General features: G+C 43.9%; 1 protein-coding gene across 4 annotated transcripts in view; it reads left to right on the top strand.

Annotated features, from left to right (window-relative positions):
- The first annotated feature begins 3,329 nt into the window (after window positions 1-3,329).
- The window catches only part of RAP1A (RAP1A, member of RAS oncogene family), a 138,868-nt gene continuing 133,785 nt past the window's right edge, over window positions 3,330-8,412 (top strand). For 2 of the 4 annotated variants that reach the window (XM_061632028.1, XM_061632026.1), the window contains exons 1-2: window positions 3,330-3,504; window positions 4,932-5,033. The gene's annotated coding sequence lies outside the window, so the exon portion shown is untranslated. The remainder of the gene's footprint in view (window positions 3,505-4,931; window positions 5,034-8,412) is intronic. The other 2 variants (XM_061632027.1, XM_061632025.1) reach the window with 1 other exon arrangement.

Below are 8,412 nucleotides of genomic sequence, written 5' to 3'. Positions count from 1 at the left end.
TTTAATTTGTATCCTGCCCTTCCTCCCAGCAGGAACCCAGGGCGGCAAACAAAGCGCTAAAAACACTTTAAAACATCATAAAAATAGATCTTAAAATACATTAAAACAAAACAGTATTAAAAACATTAAAAAAACAACTTTAAAAAAGGGTTAAAAACATTATTAAAAAAACATATTAAGCAATTCTAACACAGACGCAGACTGGGATAAGTCTCAACCTAAAAGGTTTGTTGAAAGAGGAAAGTGTTCAAAAGGCGCCGAAAAAATAGCAGGGATAGCAAGGTATCTCTATAACACATATCTCAGAAGTCTCCAATCACCCAACAGTTGCAGTCATCACATGAGAAACAGTCTCTCAAGTGGTTAATAATTACAGGTTATATTTCTCCATGGAAATTGGCCTGACCACACTTAACTGTCTGTTGCAATTATTACGTAAGCCTGTAGTTCAAATCCAGGATGCAGCTTGGAAAGTTGCCTGTACTGTAGAACCGACGGAGTTTTGACTGTTGGAATCCACAGCAACAGGAACATGCTTAAAAATGTTCCAAGTCACAGAAGGAATTATGTTTGCATTTTTAAATAGCTTTGAGTTTAAAACAGAGCTCAACATTTCATTGAAGGTCGCCTGTCCTAGTGTCAAAGCCCAAACTAGATTAACTTATTTTTCTTAAACACATTACTGGCACGGGTACGTGGGAAAGCCAAATTAGGACTTTGGTATGGGAGAAGCGGGAGCATGGTCCCAATTGGGTAGGGCCATAGCTCAGTGGTAGAACATCTGTTCTGCATGCACAAAGTCTTAAGTTCACTTCTCAGCTTCTCCAGTCAAGGTTGAGAATGCCCTAGTCTGAAACCTTGGAGACCTGTTGCCATTTGGTGTAGAGAGTAGTGAGCTAGATGGACCAATGGTCTGACTTGGCATAAGGCAACTGCATATGCACATCCCCCACCCTGTACATGCTATTTGCAATGAGAGGAAAGCTCCCATTGGCACCAGTATGCTCTTTTCTCCCATGACACGGAAGAAGGGTTAATGTCCCCATCCCACACCCCGGCTCCTCCACACCCCTTGCAGGCTATTTATTAAAGAAAAACCAATAATGCAAGGGGAAAACATGTCACAAGCTTTACACTTCATTTGGCCTACAAACTTGCTATGGGAAAGAGGTCAGCAGTTGCTGACTCTAGCCTGGGGAGAGCTAGGCTCATTTAGTTTCACACAAGCATTTCAACCCTGGTTTCCAGTCATTTGCTATGCATACAAGAAGTCGATCCATCAGTCCTCCACATGGTGAGAGACATCTTTTGACTGTCATGTGACTAGCTCAGCATAGGGCTGGACTCAAGTAGGTGATGTGAACAGTGTTGTAACTTCCAACATCATGTGCTGTAGACGGCAAATGAGTGGCTTGTCACAGGGAGGTTAAATGGTTGTGTGAATAGTACATTTACACTTGGTGTACCACTTTTTTTGAATGCTGCCTCTTTTTTAACCCTTTAAGTAGTAAATAAGAACACAGGGAAAATAATTTTTAACTTAGCATTCTTCTTTCTGTGCTAATTTTCTGTCTGCAAAACAGGCATCTAATTGGTCACTGTGAGAACAGGATTCTGGAATAGATAAGCCATTAGCCTGATCCAGCAGGCTCTTAAGTTTTTATTTCTTTATTTACTTTCATGAAGCATTGAAAAATAGTATCCCCCTCTTGCATTAAGGGTGACTCCATTCCCTCACCTGATCCAGCTTCTGCCATTTGACATAGGCTGCTGCAAGGGGGGATACTCTCCATATGCTCAAAGGCACTTTCTTTCTTATGATGACATCCCATGTCTCAGTGATTAGAACTGACACTGAGTATCAGTTCTGGCAGGTCTGAGCTTTGTCTTGCACAGTGCTGGACAGTCCCTCTCAGAGTCAAATGCATACTCTTTTTTCCTCCCCTCCCAATGTACAGTTTAAAAAGAGCATGCTTAATGCTGCTGCAAACAACTGATCAATAGCTGTTGCTGGTGAGGAGAGACATTCAACAACAGTCTCGCCTCCCTTCTCGTCCCCTGTAGCACAGGTCTGTAAAGAGTGGGGAGAGCCAGGAAGTCTCCTCTGAGCTTTGCTCTGACACTTTGACTGGGTTGAGGAAGCATGCAAGCAACAGAAAGCAGCAGCTATTCCTACCTCTTCTCTCTTGCTCAACTTCTCTGGGCACCGTGGCAGGAAGGACAGGGCCCATACTGCAACTTATTTAGATTTACTTATTCAATTTATATCCCAGCATACATTCCACATTTAATCCAATAAACTCTCTCCTCACTCCTTACATATTATCCTCACAACAATCCTGTGAGGTAGGTTAGGTTGAGAGAAGTGGCCTGGTTCACACATAATGCTAAGCCATGGTTTAACAAGCCATGAGTTAACCACTTATTGTCCCACAGATGATCAAAGAAACCATGGCTTGTTTTGGACCATAATGCATCTCCACCCCTAGCTATTATTTCCTTCAGACATTGTAGTTTGGTGAGCATCTGGGATGGCACCACATTTTCACATGCAACACTAAACCATAGTTAAAACAAACCAAGGTTTGTAAGGCAACAACAAACCATAGCTTCTGATTGTGGTTTGTTGGCAATAAACAAGCCACAGTTAAGCTGCTGGGCAGGGTTCACACAGAATGCTAAACCACGGTCTAGCACTATGTGTGAGGCAGGCCACTGTTTGGCTCTAAGTCTCCCTGTGAGTTTCATGACCAAACTGGGATTTAAACTTGGCTCACTCGAGTCTAACCTTTACATCACATTGTCCCAATCCCGACCACTGCGCCACCCTGACGAGCAAGTGAAATAACGAGTCAGCTATGATCAACCCTTTGGGCTGTCCAGAAAAAATGGCGAGCGAGTGGGGCAGAGGCAGTTGTCGGCAATTTCTCTGTGGACACACAGCAGTGCAAGGGCCCCAAACCTTCCAGTTCCAGCATCTAAGGAGAGCGACCAAGAGAGGGGCGAAAAGCGCAGCCGCTGCCTCCTCTGGCTCGCACGCCAAGTGCTACTGGGTTTCTGGGCAGCGGTGCGCGTGCATTATGCGTCTCGTCTCCGCCTCTGGTCTTCTTCAGCCTCTGCCTCAGGCCAAGGAAGGAAGGCGAGATTGTAGTCGGCAGCTTTCCCGTTTGATTCCCCCTCTCTTCGCCTGCTAATCGGCGTCCTTTCCTCTGAAATGAAAGTGGCGCAACCTTTCTCTCGCCCGGGCTCCCTCCTCGGACTCACCGCGCTGCTCTGCTCCGTCCCTCCTCTCGTCGCGGCTCTCGCTCCTCCTCCTCCTCCGACGGCCCCTCCCCGAGTCGAAGGAGGGAAAGCGGAGCGGGGCGGAGCGGATGAGCTGCCTCCGCCGCTGCCGCGCACTGGAGCTGTTGAGCCTCTAGCAAAGGCAGGCGGTGAGTGAAGAGCCGGAGGAAGGAAGAAAGCGGGCGGGCGGCTTGGCTCGCCCCGGCAGGCAGCGGCAACGGGGTGAGTAAAGCGGGCAGAAAGGGGCAGTACCTGCTGCTGCCGCAGAAGCGGCGGTTTGGTCGGTCGATCTCCCTTTCTCTCTCCCGGCCCAGTGTGGGGCCGAATCGCCTCCCTCTCGCAGCCAGGCCGAGGGGCCCTGCTGCTTCCCCTTGGCTCAGGGCCCGGGAGGGAGGGGTCAGGGTGTTCTCTCTCTAGGGTAGGCAAAGGCTTGAACAGCTCCCCTCTTCCCTCGCGCCCCCCCAAAAGGAAGGGGGGAGGGACGGGTCAGTGGGTGGGAAGATATTGCACCCGGCCAGGAAAAAGAGGACTCTGGAAGGAGAGGCATTGACAGCCAGGCTGGAGCCGGGCCAAAGAAGTGCATGGCCGGAGCGTACGTACTATGTGTACGGGAGGGTTGCAATGTGGGTCTTGACCCGCCCATCTATGACCAAGGGGTTAAAGAAGTCGGGATCCCAGATTTGTTGTTGTGTGTGGGAAGGTAGGGGTTGAAAGTTGAAGTTCTGGTTTCATGTGATTTTGACAGTACAGAGCCACGTTTCTCTCTTTGACCCCCACCCCGCCTATCCTCCCTCCTTCATTGCTTCAAAGCTGTCTCTGAAAGATCCCTTTTTTGGTTGGGCTACTATGCCAGTCTGTTAGTGAAGGATAGCTGATTGTCAGACCAGGGAAGATGTCCCAACAGCATCCTGGAAGTGGAAGAAACCAGAGTGCTCTGAAGAGAAAGGCTAGTAGTTCCCAAGCCCATTATGGCTAATATTTACACATGCGATATCAGGGGATGATTTCTTCCTCTAGGAGGTCTAGCTGAATGGTGGGATTTGTCTTTGTGAGGCATATGTCAACTGGAACTCTTCCTTTCTACTAAGACAACTCTGTTAGGAGCGGGCCCTTCTTTAATGGGAGCGATGTGGGTGGCAGGGTTCAGACTCATTCTGCTTATTATTTTGATGTCTTTGGCCGGATGTGGTGGTCACTACTTCAGTTCGCAAAACCTTTTGTGGTGTATAACAGTGTTTTCTGGGGGCAAAAGTGATATAAGGGAGTTCAAGCAATAGGATCTGAACTCTGTTTGGGATCTACAATTTGTTTGTCATCCCCAATATAGAAGTAGAACGTATTGCTCAACTCTGTGTCCCCAGTACCCTTACTGGCAGCTTGGTCGCTGTCCCCCAAGGTTTGTTTGATGCATTGGTGGGTCCTGACCCATCCCGTTGGAGTCAGTGGCAGGCAGGGCCCAGAGCACCACACTCTTTAAGTTGCGGCCAATGTAGGCTATCCCTTACTTCTGCTCCCTCTAGTCGGACTTCAGTTCTTTGCTGGTGCCAATAAAGGGGAAGTAAAATACAGGATTTCCCCACAGCTTCCCATGCAACAGGATATCAGGAAAAGAAACTGGGTGCCAGAGACCCTGTACTTCTCTGTTTTAGGTTGTTGTGGTTGCTGGGAAGATCCCTGGCAACTTGGGCTTCTTCATACCACTCGCAGGGCTCATCCTGTTGCTGCCACTCCATTGCTGAGTTTGCAGTGAGGTAGGTCTTTTCTCCTGTTGTATTGTGATCTGTGTTTGGGCCGTCCCTTGACTTTATGGCACTGTTGTTGGCTGCTTCCTTCAAAGCATCAATCCTCTTTTCCTCTAGCACTAGCCTCCCACCCTCTCTCTCTCTCACACGCACATACATACATAGCAGGAGATTTTTTAATTTTTAGAATTAAACTTTGTTGGAAGTTTGTGCTTGGAGCGCTGCAAAGAGTGAAAGCATAGTCTCAGAAATTAAGAAGCGACCCAGGAGTGCCAGAAAAGTATTTTTGATGGGTGAGTAATTCAAAATGGCGCTTTCATTGGAACCATTGAAAAGGTCTGTGTGAGTGTTTCCTCGTACTCCATGGTGACAGCCATAAGTGGAGTGATCAGAAATTATTTGGGATAGAATTTTCTATTTTCCAGGAACTTGAGCCGCTGGATAACAGTGATTCTTCCTACAATGTGACTGGTTGCTGAAGTGTCATTGTCTGCATGGTTCAGCCATGGTGCCTCAGTCTTTATTGTAGGGGCAGTACCTGGGAAGACCCTTAGCCTTAGTACTGTACCCAAGTGTGAATTAGAGCCATTGTGAGAAGATGAGGCTCTCCATTTGCAACCCCACGTGAATGTAAATAAAAATGAGCAGCATTGTGTGGTGTGTGAGACGAGAGTGCCTTTTGTGGTTTCTGAAAGCTATTTCACCAGCTTGAGGCAACTTGCAAGTTGTCAAAAATGTGTATTACAGTTTTTGAATTGACAGTAGCTGCTGAAGTTGACAGTGCTACTGAATTATGAAGCTTGACAGTATTGTAACCTACTGGTCTTGTGCCATTTTTTAGGTTGACATCAATGAGTGGGGTTTCTCTTTTTGTGGGGGGAGTGAGTCTCTCCTGTCCTTAATGCAGTTGTCTGTCTTTAGTACTACCTATTTTGAAAGATCATATTGAGTTTCCTTTTCGGAGATATTGTTACAATTTACAATATGTCATGGGAGGGGCATGAGGAAGTAAGAGTGGTCATGTTATCTCTACTTGATGCCAGTCTTCTATTTTAACATGGTGTGGGGTGAGCAACTCTGTTCTGTATACATCACTTCCTTCCTGAGGAGTAGCCTCATGTCATCCAGGCCTGCATGCATTTAAAGACTCCTTAAGTGGTGATTGAAATCTGACTTGTGTGAATCTGAAGAGGAGTTATCTTAGATAATTTAGGCACACATATATATTGGGTTACAATTCCAGAACATCTAGCATCCCACGTACATTGGGCAGTGGCTGTGTTATATTCTCTGTGACTGTAAAACTTTCAAGACAGTTGACTTGCTATGTTAGTAATCCCTGAGGTATTATTCATGTACCATTAGATGTTAGTTTGCTTGCTAGAAAGAGTGTGGAAAATTTCCAGACACAGTTGAGATGCCTAAAATCAGAGCATCAACATCAATGAGAAGCTGGCATGAAATAAGTGGAGGGCTGGTGGGTGTGTTTTAAATATAAGCAGTAGCTCTTCTTGATAGAAATAAAAATACTCTTGAATCCAAATTTGAGATATTTATAACTCTGATGTTGCCATCTTGTGCAGGTGATGGGGAAACAGAAGCTGACATGATGTTTACTAGCCTGTTGCATAGTCAGATGCCATTTGCCATTCAGTCTAGCTACAGCAGCAGCAGTTTGCTGTATTTGTATGTAAGGGCTTATAACTGAGTATGCAGTGTCTCTGCTTTAATTTTTTTTAAAAGGATTTAATGCAGTTAATGTGACATGGATTTTCAGCCCCACAATTCCTCCTGCAGCCGCCAGATCCCCTTTTGTGGGGAAACTGTCCTGAATGGTATTTAATACAGGAGTTACAATCTATCATGCCCTAAGTATGTACAGAAATACCCTGAACCTAAAGCACAAGAGATGTGGTGGATCCCAGCTGTTGTATCCTAATTTTTGGGATGTGAAACTTCTAAGAGATGTGCCTCTAGGAGCCTCCCAGTTCAGGTTCCATTGAAATGAATAGAAGTAGTAAAAAATACAGATTTCTTGTGCTGTTACACTTATTTTTATGGGGTTTGTGCAGGAAAGGTGCTGAATGGATTGTTTTTAATCTTTGTTAAAAAAGTTTTTAATCTTTGCAGAAGCAGTTTAAAAATATTATGGTGTTATAGTTTTTCTGACATCATTATGATACTACTGTTAGTAACTTTGAGAATGCCAGTATTGTATCCTCTTGCAGTGGGAACATTATGTTTTTTAAAAAAGGATATTCATATAACACCAAATAAATAAAATGCAACTGTTTTAATTTGGCAAATAAATTTCATTGTTCTATAAACCAACAGGAGAAAATATGTAGTTTTTAAGGTGGAGTTGAGGTAAAAACAGGAAGTCCTGTGTTCTTCTGATTCTATAAATAAATCTATTTTCATACACATTATTTTCTTCAAAGCTCGGTACTACAGCAAAAGTACTGTTTCAAAAAGCTGTAAGACTTCAACATTCAGTATAAATGATGAGTGGTTCTCATTCTCATTGTATTTAATAAATGTCTGACGCTTCCCCTTACTACTTTCCCCAGTTTCTTGGATTTAATCTTGATCAGTACAATTAAGGAAACAATACTGGGTCCTTGTGGTAGGGCAAGTAAACGAAGGACTCAAATTAGGCACATGTTAATTGTCCATTTTGGTTGGAGTTTGAGTAAGTTGGATTGGACTTCTAGACTGAAAAATCTGTGCAAGCTCAACCTAGAACTAAGCCCTATTGACATTAGGACTAAGAGCAACCCTACACATCATGCATGCACGTTTATACAACTTCTTGTGTTCGCTGCATGAAACAGCACTTGTGTTTCCTGTAGCACTTGGAACTGCCTTTATTCCTAAGTAAATATGCATAGGATTTCAGTGAAACATCATGCTTCTAAGCATGATGACTCAGAAGTAAGTTCAGTTACACTTATTTCATAGTAAGTGTGCATCGCAACCTTAGTTTCAGGAATGACTACTGGAGCTGATGGAAGATGGAATTAATATTGATAATGGAAGAATGGCTATTGAAATTATTGGACCTAACAGATTTGAACGAGATGGATTAATCCACATGTTTATTTGGAGAAAAACTGAAAGACATATCTCTCAAGGAATTGAAACCTCTCTTTGACTTTTTGTGGAAAGAATAAAGTAATGCTTATGAGATTTGATGATTAATTAAGATAACTACTGGAGGAAAGTGATTTTATAATATAATCTAAGAGACAGGATTGTTATATATTGTAGACCTATAACTGATCTGCGACAAATTGGAAGTCAACATTTTATTTTATTGTTTAATTATTTTTGTTTTGTTTTGTTTTCTGTCTTTAAAAATTTGAATAAAAATTAATGATTAAAAAAA

Source organism: Rhineura floridana, chromosome 6 (assembly GCF_030035675.1).
Source record: "Rhineura floridana isolate rRhiFlo1 chromosome 6, rRhiFlo1.hap2, whole genome shotgun sequence".
Taxonomy (NCBI): Eukaryota; Metazoa; Chordata; class Lepidosauria; order Squamata; family Rhineuridae; genus Rhineura; species Rhineura floridana.
This window is presented reverse-complemented; position numbering and strand designations above follow the sequence as displayed.